This window comes from Rhineura floridana, chromosome 1, assembly GCF_030035675.1.
Source record: "Rhineura floridana isolate rRhiFlo1 chromosome 1, rRhiFlo1.hap2, whole genome shotgun sequence".
Classification (NCBI taxonomy): domain Eukaryota; kingdom Metazoa; phylum Chordata; class Lepidosauria; order Squamata; family Rhineuridae; genus Rhineura; species Rhineura floridana.
This window is the reverse complement of record NC_084480.1, coordinates 109,703,276-109,727,383: the sequence shown is the minus strand read 5'-3', so window position 1 is coordinate 109,727,383 and position 24,108 is coordinate 109,703,276. Positions and strand designations below refer to the sequence as shown.

The following is a 24,108-nucleotide window of genomic DNA, read 5'->3' as shown; positions in this document are numbered from 1 at the left end:
AAAAGCGCGGGCATTGCAGCTGCGGACGCGTGCCTTCTTTTCCTTCTCAACAGAATTGGGAGGAGGAACCTTCGACATCTCCTCCGCCCCAAGACTACACACTTTCCCTTATCCCCAAACGCAGGCAGCCTCTCCAGTGAACAAGGGGTCACAACAACAATGCCACCCCACTCTATGAATTGTGTGAGAAAAGTCTAAAAAAGGGGTGGGAGCGAGATGGGGGGCTGGAAAAAATAGACGTTCTGGGTCCAGAGGGAGAGAAAGGGGTGGGGCAGCGAACATCCCCCCTGCACCCTCCACCTTCTTGTTCCCTCTCGCTCTGTATCTTTAACCCTCAACCCTGACGGAAATTATTCCTGTTCCATCGGGGAGTCTCACGAGGGTGGGATGGGGGCAGAAAGGTTGGAGACCCGAGTTGCTGTTCTTTAATCCGCAAGTCCTCCCCCCCAACCCTGCAAGTACTGGCTGCTGTCATTCTTGCGTCTGAGAGAGAGAGAGAGAGAGAGAGAGGTGGGGCGGGGGCGCTGTGCTTGGCCAAAGGAATATGCACCTGGAGTTTTGTTGTGGGAAACCTGGTTACCTGGCTAAGTGGATGCTGCCATAGGAACTTTGCTTGCAGGCACAAAAGAAAGCGAGAAAAGCGGGCTCTGAGTGACAGCGCACCACAGCAAGGGGACGCCTGTCGGAATGGCCACCACGGCTGGCACAGCAGCAGGAGAAGCCTGAGGACTTGGGCGCTCCGCTTGGAAGGCACACTTTAGCGGCGGCGGCGGCACTCCTTAACAGGGGCATTTTGCAGGACAGCGGGGAGAGCGTCTGCGCCTTCGTCACAGAGCAGCTCCCGAGTGAGAGGAAGGGACCTGAGAAGAGAGAGGGAGCGAGCGATGGCATAAGAGAGAGTACGTATCTTCGAGGGAGGAGGGGATGGGGACAAAGCCTCTCCAGGGCGGCCCGGCGTCCGGCTGCGGCTACGGCGTTTCTGAGCGTCTGAAGCCGACGGGAAGGGGGCGTTTAACTGTCAACCAGCGATCGTCAGGAAGCGCGTGAAAGTTTTAGTCAACAAAACAAAACGATAGTTTGTCGTGCTAGCTGTAAGCCTTGGGGAAAGCATAAGGGAAAGGAGGTAGGTGTAAGCACTATTTGCAGAGCCTTCTTTTCCTTTCGCTGTACAGATACACGGAACGACCACTTCCTTTATGTGCGGGTTGCAACATGTACAGATGTCTGAAAACGGTGAGCGCGTTTGGAGTATCTGACACCCAGTTGTATGTCTTAGCCTGGAATCACTGCCAGAGCTTCAGCGAAAATAGGAATGCTTTATTCTCAATCTCCCTTTGAGCAATTTAGCCCTATTCTTTGCATCCTCTTTTCCTCGGTCTTACATTTTAATTTATTTTATTCCCCACCTCCTGCCCCAAACTTTCGTTAGATTCCTTTTGGATTGATCCCCAAATCTCGCTCTCTTTCTTCTCTCGTTTTTTTTTAAAAAATCTCTCAAGTTTTTCAAAGCCTGCTGGGGAAATGGGAGGGGAGAGAACAATGTCTGAAAAAAGTTGAGACAAATATTCCCTTCGGGAGATTTGTTATCATGTTGATGATTAATCTGGGTTAGATATAGTCGTCCGTTTGAGTTCTCCCCTCCGCGTTTGCTTTGTTTTTACTGGAGCTGAGCACTGGGTTTGTTACATGCACTTGAAAATTAGGAAATTGACTAGTAGTAGCCTTCTTCTTGTGTGTTTGATCTTCCTGGTCTCCACTATATTCAGTACTATCAGACAAGCCTGGGCAGTCTTTCTACAGTGAAATGCTGTAAATAAAATAGGGAAAGGAAAAAAAGCCCTCCAGGATCAGCAACCTTGAGGTTATAAAGCAGGTATATTTCCCACTTTAGACAGGCCCTGAACCCTAAATAGTGTGAAAATCTACAGCGAGGTAGGTAATTTACAAGCCTATCTTGTTATGGTTTTGCATGCTTAGGTAGATGTTAGGATTGCAAATTGTAGAAGAGTGCTGCTATAGCTTTCCTCTTCCCACAACTCCTCTTGGCACATGCAGCAGTGAACACAAGGGATTCAACTGTTTTAATCCTACTTCTCTTGCAAGGAATAGTTTTGTACATCCAAAGCTTAATTTCAAATTTGATAATCTTCAAACATTTAAAGTAATATCAAGCGAGAGTGTATTTGAGCATATTCAGAGTGCCGTTCTCTCATATGAAACTTCTCCGCTCCCCAACAATTTGGATTTCAGAAATATCTTCCACATCAGAGTGCATGGATACCAGGCTTACTTTGAACCATGTGAATATTTTTAGAACTGGAGAAGGTTCACACTCAGTTCCTCCCAAGCAAGGATGTTCTGATTGTGGCACTCTCTACAAAGACAGTTATTTGTGTTAAGAAGGCAGTGGGATCTGAATGATGAAGCACTCATTTCCTTTCCAGGAAAGGCCACTGTGGTTTCAGTTTCAAACAAATGTTTGCAGCAGTGGAGGTCACATGCTAAAGCACAATCCAAAGCATGTTTACCCAAAAGTAAGTGCTAATGAGGTCAATGAGATTTCTCCCCAGTACATGCTTAGGACTGAAGCCTTAACATTGATCACTTCCAGATGACCTGTTTACTGAGCATTCATCCCAATTTGTTTGCACAACGTTTGTATGGAAGTTAGAGGCAATGGCTATTTATTGAGCATTCATTCTGATTTGTGTGCAGGGAGGTTATATGATGCTGCATCAAACCATTGTTATCCCACACGTCAATGCATTAAATGCATTAATGCATTTTCCTTTCACTGACCTTATCACGAAAAGTCCAGTTTTGGGGGAAGCAGGTTTGTTGTGCAAGAGCACCAAATTAGTTTCAATTGCATATCCTGAATTTGCTGGTATGTGACTGAATCCCACATAAAAATAGCAACAATGGAAGTGCCCATTGTACTTTGTAGCCTAGTCATTACCTTAGGCATAGAATGGCTCAGAAACCAAGGACAGTAGAGAGGATAGGTTAGTGTTTGCCCCATCATGTAACCAGAGGCAAATGTTGATGACTACTTCAAATGTAACCTTTGCAGTGTTTTTGTCAAGTCCTTATGGTTGGCTCCCATGTTGCACTACCAACATCTGAAGTTTGCATCATATGCATACTTACTGTGTCAGTGGTCTCAAAGAAAATGTGGGATACTGCAGCGTACAAATTACAGAATTAGACTAGCCACCTAAGTTTTTGTGGCTACTACCTTTGCTACTACCTTTGGAGAAAAGGCCAGAGCCAGCAACAGAACATCTGTTTTGCGTGCAGAGATCCCAGATTTAATCCCCAGCATCTCCAAGTATGACTGGGAGAGATTCCTCTCTCTTGGAGGAACTCTGGAGAGCAAAGGTCAGTCAGTGTAGACAATGGAGCTAGATGGACCAACAGTGTGACTCAGAATAAGGCAGCTTCCTATGAGGGGACTGAATTTGACTGATACTGAAAAGAGGTAGAATTTGTTGTTTCATTAAGAACCTTCCTTCTTTTTATTCCATAAGTCAAGCATTGAGATCCTGGTATGTGGTTTGAGTGAATTTCAGCATTATTCATACAGGATGTGAATGGCTGATCATGGGAGAATGGTTTACATTTGAACTGGACATGACAATCACCTCTCCATGTAATATATGAGCCAATAAGTGATACTTTTAAGAGGAACAAAGTCAGTTGTGAAACTTGGACATTTTAAAACCACCAATTTTTGTTATCTGTGCAGAGCTATCTGGGCCAATGTACCCATGGGAAATCAGATTAGTATCTATTACTTTATTGTTTGTTAGCAGCCCTACACATCCCTGATTTGAAGATCAGGAAAGTGGCACTCTGTGAAAGAGTGTCGCATGCCCTTCCTATGATGTAAATCCCCTTCTCATTAAAGCTTCTATTAGAAAAATAAAATCCAGGTTCCGATGCTGTCCCTGTCTTTTCCCTCTTTTGCACCTAATAGCAGCTGGGGATGGATTAATACTGTGAAAAGGAAATGAGAGGAAAAGGTTAAAACCCTTCTCCCAGAGCACCACTTCCTTGGAGTAATTGCACGTGGCTACTTTTTTTTTTTATTTAAAGATTCTAATCACAGATTTCCCACGTCATTTCTAGTTTGGCCTTTAAACATGTATATTGTTAGTGTAATAAAAGAAAGATCAGATAGGAATGGTAGATGCTTCATGGAGAACTAGTTTAATGTGGTGGCCTTTACATAGTGTCACATTTGACTTAGAAATAATCTTCAAACCTCTTAGAAATAATGGTGTCACTGACTGCCTACATTGATGGTCGCTCATGGACTACACTGATGCAAAGTTGGTCTCTCAGGCATCAGTGTTTAGGATCACCCAGGCTCATCCTCAGAACTTGTTTCTACTCTCCTAGAACATGTGAAGTAACATTTAGGAGAATACTTCTGAGTATGTGCAAAGTTTTTCTCTCTAGCACAGAGCACCATGGCCAGTTCATACACATATCTGAGATGAGGAGGCTGGGCTTTTCAGTACAGCTTTTTTACAGACCTAAGCATCTGAGCCTCTCTTCATAGAAACCAATCACTGGAAGACAGTAGTCAGCATCTTGCTCAGTGTTGCAAGAACTTCTAGCTTATATTTGCCTCCACCCATTAGGAACCCCCTCATACGAGATCATACTACTTGTTTTATCTAGCCCAGTATTTACTACTTAGACAGGCAGCAACTCTCCAAGGTTTCAGTGAGAGAAAGGACTTTCACATCACTTCTTCCTGATCCTTTTAAAACTGAAGATTGAACCTGGGACCTTTTGCTCTACTGCAGACCTATCTATGTCATAAAGTTTATGATACTATCACCAATCTAAATTTATTATGCATAAACTTTTGTGGGTGAAATAATGATAATACATTTGTTAATCTTCAAGTTGCCACATGGCTCTTTGTTGTTTTTTTGCTGCAACAGACTAATAGACCTACCTCCCCTTATTCTTATTTTACTCTCCCATGGCAGAATATTAAACACATGGGCAAACTGAGGGGGATTTCTGACTGTAAGTCTCTGCAAACCTGAAGAAGAGAGCTACTTCTTCAAAAAAGGCAAATGCTATTTTAAGCTGCATTAACAGAAGTAAAGTTCCCAAATCGCATAAAATACTAGTTCCCTTCTATTCGGCACTGGTTATGCCTCATCTTGAGTACTGTGCCTAGTTCTGGACACAGCACTTTAAGAAGGATGCAGACAAACTGGAACAGGTTCAGAGAAGGGTAATGAGGATGATCAGGGGACTGGAAACAAAGCTCTATGAGGACAGACTGAAATAACTAGGCATGTTTAGCCTTGAGAAGAGAAGGCTGAGGGGAGATACGATAGCACTCTTCAAGTACTTGAAAGGTTATCACACAGAGAAGGGCCAGGATCTCTTCTTGATCATCCTAGAGTGCAGGACATGGAATAATGGAGTCAAGTTACAGGAAGTCAGATTTTGACTGAACATCAGAAAAAACTTCCTAACTGTTAGCATAGCATGACAATACAACTACCTAGGGAGGGGGTGGCTCTCCAACATTCAACAGGCATCTGGACAGCCACCCATTGGGCATGCTTTAAGTTGGATTCCTACATCAAGCAGGGGGTTGTACTTGATGGCCTTCTAGGCCCCTTCCAAATCTACTATTCTATGATTCTACTTTTCTTAATTCATAAATATAACTCATTGTCTTGCAGCCTTGATTCTGAGTTGTTGTAAATCTTGTTTTATTTATTAATTTATTACATTTATATACCGCCCCATAGCCGAAGCTCTCTGGTCGGTTTACAGCAATTAAAAACAATAAAAACAAATACACAAATTATAAACACAAAAAACAATTTAAAAACACAATTTAACAACAATTTAAAAACACATGCTAAAATGCATGGGAGAAGAGGAAACTCTTGACCTGGAGCCGAAAGGTAACAGTGTTGGCGCCAGGCGCACCTCATCAAGAACATCATTTCATAATTTGGGGTTTTGGTTTTTGAAATTATTCCTTTGTCTGCTGCTAGTCCTGTAGGTAAAAAGTTAATGTCCTCCTTTTCAAAAGTACAGGTCTATAATAGTAATTAATAGAATCAAAGTATTTACAAATTATAGTTCAATCAGATTGATGCAGTAATTTTGATGTTCATTTAGGGCTCAGGGTGCTTCCAGATGGGTTTTTACTTGTGGGAATCAGAGCAGCTCATGCAAGAGTTTTTTTGGTTTTTTTTAGCATTCACATAATGTCTTTGGCATAAAAATGCCAGTGCATATATTTCTCCCATTTAATCTGAATTTACCCTTTCTATGGAAAATCCAAAAAGGCGGTGGTGGTGGGAAATCGTTGTTGCCAACATCCCATTTGCAATGCTTAAATAGCCTGTGATATTAAGCCCCTGTCTGAAAACACCTTCAATCAAGACAAAGGTTTTCTTTCCCACCACAAGTTGGTAAATTAACTCAGAACAGCTAGGAAGATTGTGTTATCACCATTTATTTCTGTTATAAGTTGTTACTGTTTATCTTGTATATATTCAAAATTTGAACAGAAATTCCCTGATTGTAACTTTTGCATTTCATGGCTTTTTCACCCTACTGTTTACAGGTTTTTATCTCTTTATTTGTGTGTGCGTATTTGTACATTTATATCTACCAACATTTCATGCATCTAATACTGTGCTTTGGACCACAAAAGCTTCTGTTGCATTAAATTGAGACTGAATCCCAATAAGACAGAGGTGCTGATGAGTTTGGGATCTGGAAAGACAGCTTGTTTTGAATGGGGTGCACTCCCTTTGGAGGGGTATTCCTGGAGCTAGTGCTGCCATTTGAGGCACAGGTGGTTTCAGTGGCAAGGAGAGCCTGTCTCCAGCCTGGGTAATTCACCAGCTCTGGCTGTTCCTGGACTAGGATAGCCTGGCCACAGTAATCCATCCCAATTAGACTATTACAATGTACTCTACATAGGGTTACCCCAAAGACAGTCTGAAATATGCAGCTTATATAGAATGTGACCATCAGACTTTTGAACAGTGCAGCAAAATTGGATTATACTATACTGATTCTTAAAGAGCAGTGCTAGCTGTGTATATGCTACTTGGCCCAAATCAGGGTGTTAACTGTGTATAAAGCCCTGAATGATTTGGCACCAAAATACTTGAAGGAGCATCTTTCTCAAGATGCCAGCCTGAGGCTTTGAGCTCTGCAGAGAGGCCTTGCACATCTTGCCAGCAGGCATTTATTGCCGTACAGTGACACAAAATGGGGCCTTCTCTGTGGCAGCACTCCAGATGTGGAGGTCCCTTCCCTTGGAGATCTGGCTGTCCCCCTCATTTATTGTCTTGTGACATCAGTTAAAGGCCCATCTTTTCCTTCTGGCATTTGGGAGACGGGACATTTGAGGCCCAAGAGCTTGTATTATGTTGTTGCTGCAAAGTGATGTAACAATAGGATATTTTTATTGGTATGTTAATATTTGTAGTTTGAATTATTGTTTCTAATGTAGATGGAATGTTATTTTGTAAACTGCCCTGGAATCCTACAGGATGAAGGGCAATTTAAAAATGCAACCAATAATGTTTATTTTTGCTGTGAGAGTTACATGGCTACGCCTCTGGAGTTTGTTCTAGACATGCCAACACATGAGTCCTTCTGAATTAGGATCTCTGAGCAATGTGAGTCAGTCATGTAGCCTCAGTCTTTACTAGAGCCATTTCCCTGAGTCAGAAGGGAAAGAATCAAAAGGGAAATTCAGGGTATCTGTGAATAAAGATAGTAAGGCTAGTGGAATTGTTGCATACCAAGACAGACGCACGATCATGATGTGTTGTCTTGATGAGTAATGCCATGATGATATCCAAATGGAGGAGGAAAAGTAAAAGCTAGAGTGGTAATGTGCTTGTTTCTGTGGCTTTGGTCTTGGTGTTTACCTTAAAAAGAATAAGAATGCAGGGGCTCAAGTGTATCTGGAAGCCTTTACTGCTAATGCTAGGCCCATGGCGGATGATTTAGGATTTTATGTATTAAAGTGGTACATTTTATGCACTAGAGCTTTTTGGTATATGTGGTGTTCTCTATGCATACATGTGCTAGAATTTCACCCAATTCAAATTTGGTACCAGATTTTCCATTAATTCACTTATTCTCTATGGTTGTGGACTGGATTTTTATGTAGTAATTTTCTACAGCTATTTTTGAGAATGGATTTTTAAAGAAAAACCTGCCTCTAAAATATCAATATTAAAATGATAATTTTTCAGTATTTCCGTTTGTTTATAAATCTTTCTAATGATATTTTCTTTCAAAATATCAACATTTCCTTTAAAATCATCAATGTTTCATTTAAATGATACTAGTATCAATTTTTTTGTGAGGGAAAAAAGGATCAGTAAAAGCAGTGGCCAGAAAACACAGAACAAACTTGAACAGATAACAGCCTGCTAGGTTGACAGAATGCTCTCAAACTGGCACTGGCCCACTGATCCCATCCTTAATACACATGCACATACATATCTATTAGAGTTACCAGGTCTCCAGTTTTCAGCCGGAGTCTCCGGTTTTTTGGGGGCCCCTCTGGCTCTCCGGCTAGCATCCCTTAATCTCCGGACTCTCAGCTTCAATTTTTTAAAAAATTAAGTTTCTAGGTGGTCTGGTTCCCGAGATATACACCAAAACATCAGCTGCCCCCCATGACTGTTTAATCTATTTAATTGATACATCGCTGAAGTTGGTTCCTAGTTCCCAGTTCCTAATTTGCTTGAAAGTTCAAAACACTAAAAAAAGAAGAGTTGACAACTACAGCAACTTCAAACCAAACTTAACATGTCTCTGAACCCCGAAATCATATATCCCAGGAAAGGGGAGGGTGTCCTCTACGAGATGCCACTGCTTCCCACCTGGCCCAGAGCTTCTGCTGGGCGCAGGGCACGGACAAGGACATCTATGCAAAATCAAAGCAGACCAAAACATACAGGAAAAAATAAGTAACTGGGGGTGCCCACCCCAAAATCCGCTCTGGGACAGGACAAATAATATACCCCAGGAAAGGGGAGGGTGTTCTCTATGAGATGCCACTGTGTCCCACCTGGCCCAGAGCTTCTGCTGGGCACAGGGCACGGAGAAGGGCATCTATGCAAAATCAAAATGGACATAAACACATAGAAAAAAATAAGTAACTGGGGGTGCCCACCCCAAAATCTGCTCTGGGACAGGACAAATCATATACTCCAGGAAAGGGGAGGGTGTCCTCTACGAGATGCCACTGTGTTCCGCCTGGCCCAGAGCTTCTGCTGGGCACAGGGCACAGAAGAGGGCATCTATACAAAATCAAAGCAGAAAAAGACATACAGGAAAAATAAGTAACTGGGGGTGCCCACCCCAAAATCTGCTCTGGGACAGGACAAATCATACACCCCATGAAAGGGGAGGGTGTCCTCTATGAGATGCCACTGCGTTCCGCCTGGCCCAGAGCTTCTGCTGGGTGCAGGGGGAAGGATGAAGGCATCTATGCAGACAGAAAGGGTAGAGAATCTTCTTACTCTTACTCATTTCTCAGACCTCTTTCTGAAGTGAAGGGTCAAATCTGTAAAGAAGTTTGGAGCAGCCACATTAAAAGATAAGGGCAGGGCATTCCAGGCAGGGGATTGCCAACCCTGCTTCGATATAGATTTCTTTGCAGAGCATCCCTAGTCAAGCTTTACCAACAGCACAATCCAAACTATATCTACTCAGAAGTAAGTCCTGTTGAGTTCTATGTGGACTTAGTCCTTTAGTACATGTGTTTAGAATTGCAGCCTTCAGGGGCATCCATCTTTACTCCCGAATGCTCCCATCTAACATCTCCACAACACTAGGCTCCTTTCTTCCTACAGTGACCTTCTGGTGACTGGCCTGGCCTGAAGGCACTTAAACCCTTCTTGCCGAAAGCTAGATTAAATGTTCCCTACCCAGGCTCCATTTTTTAGCTAAGATGTCTAGCTTAATTTCCAGTCAGATTTTTTTTTAATTGTATGCTCCAAGCAACTGTGATTGATGCTTAATGTATCATGCTTAATGACATCACTTGGGCCCGCCCCATGACATCACTTGGGCCCACCCCATGACATCACTCGGGCCCGCCCCTAAAATCTCAGGTTTTGGGATGCATCTGACCTGGCAACCCTAATATCTATGGATACCATAACAGTGAAAAGCATCTCCATTGTCGCATTTTGCCAACAAACCTCTACGAAAGTGCTATTGGAAATAACTCCAACGAAGTTAGTAGGTGCACTTCATTCCAGCCAGTTTGCCAACTCTAAGATAAAAATAATGCATTGAGGAAAAGTTTTTCTACTCCACTTTTCTGTCTTTGCGTGATTATTTGCAGGATGAGTCATACATATTCCAGGGCCCAAAATGGTTTCTGAGAGAGGGGGCCAACTCATATTTTAATCTAGCACTAGTTGTACACTTAATCTGACTATATAAACCTAACTGGGGGTTATTTTATATTCTTTTGTGGGTTCAAATTGTAAAATTTATGCACTTTTGTGCTGACAACTCAGTATATTGGTAATGTCAAATGTCAGTCTCTGCGAGGATTAAATAAACTATTTTTATTGGGTGACATCCAATGGTGCCCATCAGCCCTGTAGCCAGCCTTCCTTGTTAAGTGGGGCAGCTGCATTTCTAGATGGGGCATTTTGGGAGGGAGGTGCACAGTGCCAGCCAGTTACCCCACCAGTTACTCACTGGTGGAGAGGATGTGAGGGCCAGGCCAGGGGATGGGAAAGGCGATGACCTTCCTCTTCACTCCTCCTCCATAGTAACGCCCTTTGGCTATATGCAATAAGGTTGTATGACTACCTGACACTCCTTCTCCATGCAGACAGTGTGTTAACTTTCATAATGAGCTATGTAAACATCAGTTTAACAGAAAATTTAGTATGAACACCAGGAATTAAATGATTGGCATATTTTTTGTTTCATGGAAAAAAAAGATGGCAATAATACCAAATACCAAAAGGTGTTAACTCTGCTTTGAGGGTCCCAGCTTCTAGTCTTTTTCCTGACCTTTAGATTTTCCTTCCTGTTGGGCAATCAAGGGAAACTAATTAGCTGTTATATAAAGAGCTAAGTAAGCGTTTGGAAAATAATTATGGAAAGCAATTAGTATTATTTTTACTAGTTGCAGGGTTAATTTTTCTGCCCAGAAAGGTTTCGTACTGAACTGCACACACTGGAAAAATTAAAAAATTAGGTCTGTTACAGCCTAGGTGGCCAGCCAGCTAATGGTAGTGTGCACACAGCAGTGTTTCTATTCCTCTAGGGCTGTTTTCATCCTTTGCCATCAAGTATTCAAGAAAAACAAGAAAAAATAGCCACTATTATTGTGAATATAGTGTGTGCTTTAAAAGAGTAAAGGGCAACTTAGGGTAGACAATTTTCCAGATCACTTTAAGTTATCGCTTTCTTTCATCCTGTAGTAATAAGCACCCAATCCTGTTCTACTCATTATAATAACTGTAGAATAAACAAACTCTTATTTATTACTGCAGACAAAGAAACATGCTTCTTTATTGCAGGCTGGGTAGAGAACACAACTGAAGCAGAAAAGCAGAGCAAAAGAAAGTCCAAGGAGTGGAGTCTAATTGTAGCCCATAATACAAAGTTCTAATATTTAACTCTTCAAGTCATGTTACTATACAGGCTGTTGTTTCCAGGATAACTTAAGTAATTATACGATGATTGTGATAATGAAAAATCTACCATCAGTCAGGGAAAGTACTGAGTGAGCAGACTTTTGGGGACTGTTCCAGATGAGGTTTTCCTCATTCACTGATTTTTTCAGAGGCTTCTATTCTTAAATTTCCCCTGCCTTAAAACAAGCAGTTATTTAAATGAAGGCAATCATTTTCTGTCATATCATAAATTAAAAAGACAATTGAAAAAAAATCAGGTGGGGGGAAGCACAGCTCTAGAAGGGGGCGGTGCACCCATTTGCCCCAACCTGGCTGTAGGGCCCATGCCCATCTGTATGTGGAAAGATTTCTGCTCATGTAACAGAACTTCCTTTTCCCCTCCTGTCCCCTGTAGCCTCCTGCACAGACTTGGGGTTGTGCAGGAGCTCCGGAAGGGAGGGGAACAGAGGAAGGGGAGTGATGCTTGTGCAGGGTTAGATATCACCCACTGAATTTTTTGAAAATGAACAAGTTTTCTTCTTTTTTGAAAAAAAGAATACAACAAAAACCATACCCTAAAAACAATGTTGTAAAAAATATAAGTGAAATGGGAAAGCTGGAGAAGAGCAACTCTGAGTAGGTCAAAATATTCAAAACAAATGTATTCAGAAGTGTGTCTGGTCTAGGGTTGCCAGGTCAGAAGAATCCCAAACTCTGAGATTTCAGGGGTTGGCCTTAGTGATGTTATGGGGGTGTATCCTAGTGATATCATGGGGGTGGGACCTAGTGATGTCATTAAGCACAATATATTAAGCATTAACCACAGTTGCTTGGAGCATACCACTCAAACAAAAATAAATTCTTTGATTGGAAATTAAGATAGAAATCTTAGCTAAATGAGAGTGTTTCCAGGTCCAGCTGAAGTGACAGGATCATTCCTTCTCACCTGCTTAGACAGCCTGGGTAAGGAACATTTAATCTAGCCTACTTGCTTCTGGCAAGAAGGGTTTATGTGCCCTCAGGCCAGTCCAGTCATCACAAGGCTATTGTAGGAAGAAAGCCTAGTGTTGGGAGATGTTAGATGGGAGCACTCAGGAGTAAAGATGGATGCCCCTGAAGGCTGCAATTCTAAACACACTTACAAAGGGAGTAAGCTCCATAGAACTCAACAGGACTTACTTCTGAGTAGATATTGTTAGGATTGTGCTTTTGGTAAGGCTTGATTAGGGATCCATATCAAAGAAGGGATGGCAATCCCTGCCTGGAATGCCCTGCCTGCCTTTTAATGTGGCTGCTACAAACTTCTTTATAGACTTGACCCTTCACTGTAGAGATAGGTTTGAGGAATGAATAAGGGTTAAGAAGATTCTCTACTCTTTCCTGACTACACTGTGGGGTGCTATAAACTCTCTTTGATAGCCAACCCAATTCCAGTGAGTAATAATTGACAGAGAGAAAACACACATGGTTTGGTCTACCTTCACAGGCAGTAGCTTGGGAACAACAGGAATTGAAGCCACACTTCTCAGTATATGAATTCTCTTTGACCACTATTGGGCAAGAAAAAATCCATAATGCAAATAACAAGGTGCATCATCAGTGGGTTTAAGGGGGTTGAGCTGACCACATAGAACCACTGTTGTTGCTTATATGGATGTAAGGGAGTAAGGTCAGAGGTAAATGAAATGCAAATAGAACAAGATAAACAAAAGACAGTGATGATTTCCTAAATACAATGCCATACCAACCACAACAAGATTCCTATGAAAAAACTCAGCATCCCACAACCAGTCAGTGTTCCTAACCAAAACTAAAAAAATCCTGGCTTCCAGTCAGCCAAAGTCACATAAATCCCCATGCAGCACAACCTGACCTGGGGGCTGCAGTTAGTGCAGAATGCTGTGGCACGATTGCTGACATGAGTGAGATCCTATCAGGGCCAGCCCCAGGCATGCCAGGGCCCTTGGGCACCACTCTGCCCCATGCCTCACCTACTTGAAGTGAATGTCTGCCATAAACCAACATGGCAGCAGGAGCATCAGCCCCTTAGGGAAGCCTTGGGCACCATATTTGTTGATGGCAGGCATGCACCTGCACCGCAGCCAACATTTACTTCAAGGAAAAGGTAGGTGGAGTGTGCAGGCATGCATTGTGAACCTGCACGGTAGTAGGGGGTGTGCCTGGGAGCTCTCTCTCTGCAATACACGGCAGGGTTGGGAGCTGACACTTCCACAGGTCATGGAATGGAGCACTACCCACCCACCCTAAGGAGGGCCCTTCAGGGGTGCTCGACCAGGGACTACCTGGCCTCCCTCTGGCACCAGCCCTGGACCCTATCAGCACATAATGCCTCTGCTCCAAAATCTGCACTGATTGCTGATTTACTACCAGGCCAAGTTCAAGGTGTGGTTTCCATGTTATGGGTTCCACATAGTACTTGTTCTGCTCTTGTAAGAAATCGATCTTTTAGTGTGGCTGTACCTATGCTTTGAAACTCTCTGACTATTTACATTAGGCAGGTGCTTCATTGTACTCATTTTAGCACGTAATAAAAATATTTTGTTTAGGCTAGCCTACCCAGGCATGTAGAAGCTATTATGTTTTTTATCTGTTTTTAACTCATTCTTGGTTTTATTATTTTGAATGTTTTTAAATATCTGTCTTTAACTGTTTTGCCAATAATTTTATTGTTTTCATTCCTTCTATAAACTGCTTTGATTTTTTTTAACAGTAAAGCAGTATATAAATGTTGTAAATAAAATACAAAAATAAATTTTGGAGTCACTGTGGCCCTTGGGTCTTTTCCCTCTTTTAGGCACAAAGGGATCTGCTTTATACCGAGACAGGCCATTTAATACCATCTAGCTCAGTACTGATGACATGGACTAGCATTGGCTCTCCAGGATTCCTCTCCAGCATGTGCCCTACCACTGAGCTACAGTTCTGTTTAAAGAAGTATCTTTTAAAATTGTTCTCTTCAATTCACTAATGAATGCACAGCTTACTAGGGCAGATCCACACCATGCATTTAAAGTAAATTCAGCATACATTTGAAGCACATGAATCCCACCACAGAATCATGGGAACTGTTGTTTGTTAAGGGTGATGGGAACTATAACTGTGAGGGGGAAACTATACTTTCCAGTATTCTTTGGAGGAAGTCATGCGCTTTAAATACGAGTTGGATGTGCTTTAAATGTATTATGTGGGTCTGCATTACTTCATAAACTTTGCCTACATATAAATCATTTTAATTAAATTTTACAATGGAAATAAGCTACAAAATTTACTGGGTGACAAATGAGCTACTCACCATCTCTCAGCCTAATCTGTCCCTCAGAGTGAAAACAAGAGAGGGGGAACATGAGCACCCCAAGGAAGAAGGGCACACTTAAAATGTAGAGGAAATAATAATTTGTAAATAATAATTTACAACCATAGTGTGAAATCAAATACATATCAAGACACGGTATGAAGAAATATTTATATAAGCATCACTGTCAAACATGCTTATTATTTACACAACCTGTAAAGATATTTATAGTGCAATCCTATGCATGTTTACTCAGAAGTAAGTCCCCATGTATTATTATTATTATTATTGTTATTGTTATTGTTATTGTTATTATTATTACTCTTTATTTTTAGCCCGCCCTTTTCCCAAAACTGGAACTCAGGGCGGCTTACAAATAAAAACCACACATAGGTAAAAAACATACAAAAATATACAATTAAAATAGAATTAAACTATTCATAACATTAAAACCATGAAACATACACTTAAAATACTAAGACAATTTAAAACATTAAGAATAGGACCATAGAACAATACAACAGACCTTATGAGGTCCTATGTTAAACAGCTTCTAGTATTGAATGGGGCTTACTCAGACAGAGAAGCATGCACAGGACTACAGTTCAGTGATAAGGAACTTCACTCACCCAATCCAAAATTCAGAATCATGCCACTTTAAGCTGTTTTGCAACTGTTTTATATTTGTTTTATGGTTAATAGATTTTAAATGGCTTTATTTCTTGTTGTGAACTGCCTTGGTTTCCAACTCTACCTCACAGGGTTCTTGGAAAGATTCCATATACATACACACTGGAGATGTAAAAAAGTTTATTGTCAAAACCAGTTAGCCATTGCAGAACCAGAGCTTGGAAGTAACTTGTTAGAAATAACGAGTTACTTGTAATTTATTACTTTTTTGAGTAACGAGTGGGTAACTTCATTACATTTTGCTTGTAACAGAATGAGTGGTAATTTCATTACTTTTCAGCTGCATTTGTAATATTTCTGGCGTTACTTTGGGACGTTACTTGGGGGGAAAGTAGGGGAAGTTGTCTGCTGTTGTGATTGGTGAATGAAAGACATGCCTCATACTAGGCTTCTGCGCAGCTTCGCTCTTCCCTCGTGCTCTGTGTCAGGAGGTCATGAGGGAGGAGGTGGGGAGCTGGATGGTGTGGAGTGGAGAGAGAGAGAAAAAAATTGTGGACAGTGGTGAAGAAAGGAGTGGAGGGAGAAAGCTTGAGGGCAAGCATGAAGGAGGAGGAGGCAGCAGCAGAATGGAGGTGAGGAGCTCTGGACTCGCTCCGGATCACTTGCCCTCCCCACCACCACTTGCCTGCTACCACACTGGCCCTGCCACTCCCCCACTCACTCCCTCCCTCACTCATCCTACCGTCCCCACCCCTGCTCTCTTGCCCCCACTTGCTCAGCCACCCCCACTTGCACACTCCCTCACTTGTCCTAATGCCCCCACCCATGCTCTCTTGCTGCCTCTTGCTCACTTGCTCACTTGTCCTAATGCCCCCACCCACACTCTCTTGCCGCCACTCACACACTCCCTCACTCGTCCTTTTGCCCCCACCCCTGCTCTCTTGCCCCCACTTGCTCAGCCACCCCCACTCACACACTCCTTCACTTGTCCTAATGCCCCCACCCGTGCTCTCTTCTCGCCGCTCGCACACTCCCTCACTCGTCCTAATGCCCCCACCCGCGCTCTCTTGCTGCCGCTCGCTTTGAAGCCATGAGAGACTATAGCTTACCACTTCATGGCTCACTCTGTATTTCAAAAGTATTCTGCAAAGTGGTAAACTGTGATCTTACAATCAAGTGACCCAATCATGAGTCTTACACCCCCAACCCCCCCACCTATCCTGCTATGGTTGGGTCAGAGTTATTTTCCTGAATAGGTTTTCTGATAAATCAGCTTCACAGTATGTTTAGAGACAGTGAAATACAGAACCTAAGCATCTGTACTAAATAAAGGACAAAGCAGGCACTGTGCCATTCACAAAACTCCTAATTGCGTGAATGTCTTTTTACAAATAAAGTGCAAGCATGGGACCTGCTATCCAGATTGGGATTGCAACAGGGACTAAAGGATTAAAGCCCCACCCCCTGCCCCCGCAGCACCAAGGTCCCAATCTGGATTGGGGGCTCACACTTGCAGTTTGCTTTATAAAAGCCATTCACAATTGTGTGAATGGTGTTGCGTCTAATTTGACACTAAATGTCACCAACCTGCAAACTACACAGGCTGCTACTTTGGATCAGCAATGAGAAATAAATCATGCTGATCACAACTCCAGCTAAACCCTGTGCCATATGTTATTCACTTTATTAGAACAGTTCAAATTAGCAGTTGCTTGGGCAGCAATAATTTTAAACAAATTATTTTGGTTTTTATCGCCCTGCAATGTTGAACTGCTTAATATTCACAATTCACTTAAATGGTCACATCACTAGGTATCAGTTGTATTCAATTTACTTTTTTTTCATTACCATTACTAAAATATTGTGTGATTTCATCATCTTCCATAATAGCCATATTTCATGACACTGTTAAAGAGCATTAAATCTAACAGTGATGGCAATTAACTCCATTGGCACATCACTGCCTTTTACTGGGTGGAACAAGAACAACTCATTTACTCCTTGGGCAGAAATAATCAGCAAATCTAATCTTTCTGCAAAAATCTTCAGGGTTGTAACAGTTGCACCATCACCAAAATCCTATATTCACTGGCAAGTGATGTGATGCAAGTGAAATGGTGGTTGTCCATAACCTGTCCATAACTTGAAATGTTTGCCCTGGCTTATCAGATTAGGATAGTCTAAGTCATGGGTAACCAATGTGGTGCCCTCTAGCTGTTGTGGACTACAGCTCCCATCAGACCCAGCCAGCATGCTCAATGATTGTGGGAGATGTCATAGAAATCACCTGGAAGGCACCATGTTGGCTGTTCCTGGTCTAAATAACGTACTCATGCTACATAGGAAGGTGAACAATGTGTTTAATTTTTAAAAGATGTATGAATCACACAGTAAGGGAAAGCCTGGACATGTATATTATATGTTTGCATCATACAAAGACATTTCCCTTCCAGCTAGAAGCTGAATGTTGCAGGTGGAAGGTGAATGCACATAGACCACATGAACAGTTGTCACTTTAAAGGAGACAATGCACAGAAAGCAGCACATCCCTCTCCTTCTCTAGGTTTGAGTTTTGTAGAGATAAGGGAATGGATGAGGATCCCTCTGTGCAACACCTCTTTTAAAAAAGCAGAGGCCCCTTTAAAGGAGGCAATGATCAGCAGGGTTTGTGGTATATTTCTCCCCTCTGTTGGCAAATAATAGCTTTTGTGCCAAAAATCCACTTTCATAAAAACATGGTGCAGCACTCACTACTATTATATAATCCCTTTCTTAACCTTAATATAAAGTATGGTAAGGGTTTATAATGTACTTTGTTCGAGACACAAGCTTACAGAATAGAATGTTATGGTGAATATAAGAACAAAATGAATACAATGGTAGCATAAACATTGGCCAGATCTGTATATATAATAGAAAAAAGTGGCATAGGCAAAGTTAGTATAGCGGACCGTACCACTTTAAACTGCAGGTGGGTTATATATTTTAATGCTTTCCCACTTTAAAAAAAATCTGCATCAAGAAAAGTAGAACATAAGGGGAGATGTTCAGTTTAGCCTGTACTTTGCTGTGCTTTTTCTGATGCAGGGTGTAATTTTTTTTTAAAGTATCTACAGTTTTAAGTGCTTCAGTTCATTCTCAGGGCTCTGCCTCCTGTATATGCACATTCAATCTATATTACATAGTGTGGCCTGAACACTTCTGAACACTTGGGTGACTGGGAGCAAAATAAAACCCTCTGGAAAGATCGGGGGGGGGAGAAATATCTCCAAAATTTTCAGGAGGGGGTTGTATTCACCTTACTTAAATTGTGCCAATCAACCTTTTGGCTACTGCATTTTGTTTCAATGGAGGCCTGTTAACTATCTCCAACGGCAGTCCCATCTAGAATGTACTACAATCATCTAACCTGGAGGTTACCAGAACATGGATGACAATGGCCAGGCTATCTCTGTCCAGGAACAATTACTGAATGAGCAAAGAAGTTTTTCAGGGAAGTACTTTGACAATTCAGACCATATGGTGAACTTAGTTTGGCATGTCATGACTGAATACTCTTGCTTAAGGTTTCAGTTGCATGGAGTTCCTATATTCTCGCAATGAGGGAAGAGGTGGAGAGATGGGGTGGAGTGGAGAAAACAATTGTTTAGAAACAATGGATGGTGGTGGCGAAGAATGGAGTGAAGGAAAAAAGGAGCTGGAGGGCAAGAACATGGATAAAGGAGGAGAAGGAGGCAGCAGCAGAATGGTGATAAAGAACTGTGGAGGCGAAAGATGACAATGTGTGTGTGTGAATACTGTGTTTGTGCTTGGCACACAAAGTGGTCTCCACCACCCTCTCTGGCTACTGTGCTACATTTGCAATATTTTTTAATTTTTGTATCTCAGGGGAAAATGTTTGCTTGGGTGAGTGTTCCTTAGTTGGTGGCAAGGCAGGGTCTGGGAGGTGGTTAAGTGAGAGAGATTATGCTTTCTGGCTGAGGGGGGGTTGCACTTGGTTTGACGTGCAAAGGTCTGAGTAGTGGCCTCTGCCTCCCTCCCCACCTCCCTTACCAGCAGAGAGACCACCATTGCTATCTTATGAATAAAAATCATTATTCTACTACCTCTGGATGTGTGTGTTTATTTTTAATGTTGTTTTAGGCTACTTAGATGTGCAGCAGCCAAGGCCAGCACCTTGTAGGCATTTTTTTAAAAAAGTAACTGAAATGTAATTGTAGTGATTACTTTTGAGAAAAAGTAAAGTAATTAGTTACTTTCAGAGCAACTGTATCGCAACGGTAATTACTACTTTTTTGGGCCATGTAATTGTAACTGTAATTTATTACTTTTTTAAAGTAATCTTCCAAGCTCTGCGCAGAACATTTTTTAAAGTATTAATTTCCTGCCAGATAAAAGCAGTGACATAAAAGTAAGCCCTGCCTAACTGCTAAAAAAAAAAAGGATTGGAGGGGGAGAGAAAGGTTTACAACACCATCCTTTTCTATGTTCATTCAAAAGTCCCATTGATTTTCAGCACAATCCTAACCATGTCTGCTCAAAAGTAAGTCCTACTGAATTCAAGGGGGTTAACTCCCAGGTATGTGGAATTAGCATTGCAGCTTTACTCCCAAAAAAGCTTCATATTGGGAAAGTTTTCAAAACAGATTATGAATAAGACAAATAAACTGCCCTCTTCAACAGTCCACTAAAATTTAAACTTATTTGACTCCTTAATTAGAAAAGTATAACACTGCAGCATGCACATTTTTTAAAACTTCTGTTCAAGAATTATTTGAAAGATAAAATAATATGCCACTTTTGCAAGTAGTTAAAAAAACTTGCATATACACTTTTATTAGAATTAGAATTAAAATTGTTTACTGTGTATGCCCACCAAGTTTCTGCTGTGATCTTCTGTTGTAGTGCAATCCGATGCATGTTTACTCAGAAGCAAGTCCCCATCCTATGCAGGTAAAGTACTCTTTATGCTGCTGAAAGCTAAATATTTACTGAATTCCTGATGTGAGACAAGCAGGAAAAGGAAACTGTTCTCAGAACTTGAAATGGGGTTTAGATATTTCCTGTGGGTCAACAAATCTTGTCAATCACAACAACTCTGACTTCACTTATTGGCTAAAAACCTGAAAAGGCAGGGATTAGAGCAGCTGGCACTAACAGAAGTTGCGAGGGTAGCTGTTGAAATTTTGGATTATATCTTTTGAATCAGACCACCTAGAACTTATTTTTTTTTAATGAAAGCTAGTAGTCTGGAGATTAAGGTGACTCATCTGGAAACCCAGAGACGACCCCCAAAAACTGGAGTGTCCGGACAAAAACTGGAGATCTGGCAACCCTAGTCTGGTCCAGTAACTTCAAGGAATTGTCAAATGTCAGCAGGTAGATGCAAGACAAACAGGAAAGTATCCTGACATAAAGCTGAATCCACTTAGTATATAAATAACATTTGCTATTGGCAAGGCATGTTTTAATATTGGGTTTCATCAATAAAGGTAACCAGTATTTTTAAAAGTTTTTTTTGGGGGGGGGGCTTGTGAAAGTTGGAGTGGGTGAGCTTATTTTTCCATTAGGGCTGCCTCCCAGATTTTTGAATACCATTAAACAAGGGAAGAACAACTGGCTCATTCTTCTGAATCACCTGAATTTCTGTTTTACTTGCTGTGATATGGTTGTATTGGTTTTAGCTTGTAGTTTTGTTTTAGTGGATAATGGTTTTATATTGTTCATTGTGTACACCACTTAGAGATTTTTAAAATATCAAGTGGTTTATAAATGCTTTTAAACAAATATAAAACTTCTACTTTGATATGATATTTCCTAGCAGCTGCTATGATAACCAGAGCTTGGAAAAGTTACTTTTTTCAACTACAACTCCCATCAGCCCATTCCAGTGGCCATGCTGGCTGGGGCTGATGGGAGTTGTAGTTCAAAAAAGTAACTTTTCCAAGCTCTGAGATAACCATAGGACAATCCTCTTGGGTGGGCAATAATGATCTTTCTTGTCTACTTGGTTTAGAGGAAGGATTGTTTTCATCTGCATCTATAGTCATGTAATTGCAGATATAATTATATTTAAAAACTTCTGTTCAGAAATCTAGATCCAAGGAAAAACCAGCCAGATGTAGAGGACGGATGTAGGTAGCCCAGAGTTTATAACTCTCCAACAGAATTGGTTCTCCTTTTTAACAGATGCATTTAATGAGATCTGGGGTAGGGTACAAGGAAAGTAAAGGCTTTATATAAGTTTTCTTTGTGATTAGTGTGCAAAGAAATTTTAGACACATTAGCTCAAATTACTTTGTGTTCTTTTCCATCAGGCTAGAGCCCAAGAGTCCTGTTTAAGCATATAGCTTGTACTTTGTTCAGTTGTAAGTTATAAATCCTAGATACAAGACCCCTTGTATCCGCAAAGTGGTGGTGCATTATAGTTTCAGATGGAAAGAGTTGCTTAGATCCCTGGTCAGCCAAACTGATTTTTTTTAGGAAACAGCACATTTGTGTGTGTGTGTGTGTGTGTGTGTGTTAATCCCTCTCGCCACATACCCCTCCCTATGGATCCAAGTCTTTGTTATATATGAACCATTTCAAAGGTGAGATTCTGGGGGATAATAATTATCTTCACCTAGAGCCTGGCTGGGAGTCCAGATTCTGTGAGTTCAAATCCCCACTCATGTCTGCTGGGTGTCAAGGGCCAGCTAAAGATCACCCCCACAGTGAGTGGCTCAGGGGTCACATGCCCTGCCACCTGTGCAGCCGTGGGCAAGCTGCATAGTCCCAAGGAGCCCAGTTGCCCCCCAGCTGGCAGTTGTGGACAAGGAAGGGGCTGGCTTGTGCAGCTGTGGCAAGCTGAGCAGGCCCCAGCCAGCTGGGGATGACTAGCCTCAGAGGGAGGCAATAGTAAAGCCCCTCTGAATACCGCTTACAATAAAATCCCTATTCATAGGATCACCATAAGTTGGGATCGACTTGAAGGTAGTCCAAGACAGAGCCCAGTGTTTAGCAGGAAGGAATGCAGGGCTGCAAGGAGTTCCTGGACCCAGGGCTGGATTAAGCTGAGGAGGGCCCCTAGGCTGATTCTGAGCCGCCCGCCATCCCGTCCCATCCCATTCCCCCAGCTTCACCTACCTTTCCACTTTTTCTGTTGCTGCGTGTGCAGGTTTGCCATCAATCAAGGTGGCAGCCAAGCTTTCCCTAAGGGGCTGAAGCCTCTGCCGCCATCTTGGTTGATGGCAGCAATGTGCATGTGTAGCACACATGCGTGCCATCAACCAAGATGGCAGCAGAGGCTTCAGCCCCTTAGGGAACCCTTGGCTGCCATCTTGATTGATGGCAAACCGCAAAAAACAGTGGAGAAAGGTAAGTGAAGCGGGGGGATGGCGGGTGGTTCGGAAGCTCTTGTCCCGCAATCCGTGGCTCTTGTCCTGCTTCCGCAGATTGCGGGCCCCCAAGAGCTCCGGGCCCCTAGGCTTCAGCATACTAAGCCTAATGGGTAATCCTGCCCTGCCTGGACCCAGGCCCAAAGCTCTGACTTCACTGAAAGGCAGGGATTTGGAGCAGCTAGGCTAAGATAGCTCATTTCACAGAAATTGCAGAGGGCATCCCCTCAGAATTTACCCATTCTACCTGTCTGTTGGTGGCCCTGGTCACATGCAAAGTCCAGGCTTAGATTATTTCACAGCAGCCACTGCTATTACTGCTGCTCTTCAAAAACACCACGGACCACCAGCATGAAGCTTCAGACCACTGTGGTCCGTGGACCAGAGTTTGGGAACGTCTGTTCTAGATGATCCTTGAATGTCTCTTGTCCTGTGTAAATGCCATCAACATAGTACTCCACTTGGCCAACTGCTTTACAGAAATGGCCGCTGGTAAATTAGAGGATAGAATTATTATTTTTAAAAAACGGTACTTTTTATGGTAGCCATCCTGCTCTATCAGGAGAGTTTGTAACTTGACCAAGATCAAGCAGAGATGAAACAGTTACAATTCCGAAGTTATGATGTTGATGTTCGTGTAGCGTTTACAGGTTAATGGATCACACAAAAGCAAATTAAGAACATAAGAACATAAGAAGAGCCTGCTGGATCAGGCCAGTGGCCCATCTAGTCCAGCATCCTGTTCTCACAGTGGCCAACCAGGTGCCTGGGGGAAGCCCGCAAGCAGGACCCGAGTGCAAGAACACTCTCCCCTCCTGAGGCTTCTGGCAACTGGTTTTCAGAAGCATGCTGCCTCTGACTAGGGTGGCACAGCACAGCCATCATGGCTAGTAGCCATTGATAGCCCTGTCCTCCATGAATTTGTCTAATCTTCTTTTAAAGCCATCCAAGCCGGTGGCCATTACTGCATCTTGTGGGAGCAAATTCCATAGTTTGACTATGCGCTGAGTAAAGAAGTACTTCCTTTTGTCTGTCCTGAATCTTCCAACATTCAGCTTCTTTGAATGTCCATGAGTTCTAGTATTATGAGAGAGGGAGAAAAACTTTTCCCTAT

General features: G+C 42.2%; 1 protein-coding gene across 4 annotated transcripts in view; it reads left to right on the top strand.

The window, feature by feature from the left end:
- Positions 1-660: 660 nt before the first annotated feature.
- The window catches only part of GLIS3 (GLIS family zinc finger 3), a 289,006-nt gene continuing 265,558 nt past the window's right edge, over positions 661-24,108 (top strand). The window contains exon 1 of one of the 4 annotated variants that reach the window (XM_061629198.1): positions 661-899. The gene's annotated coding sequence lies outside the window, so the exon portion shown is untranslated. Of the gene's footprint in view, positions 900-953; positions 1,124-1,172; positions 1,234-24,108 lie in introns of those variants that run through there. The other 3 variants (XM_061629168.1, XM_061629178.1, XM_061629159.1) reach the window with 3 other exon arrangements.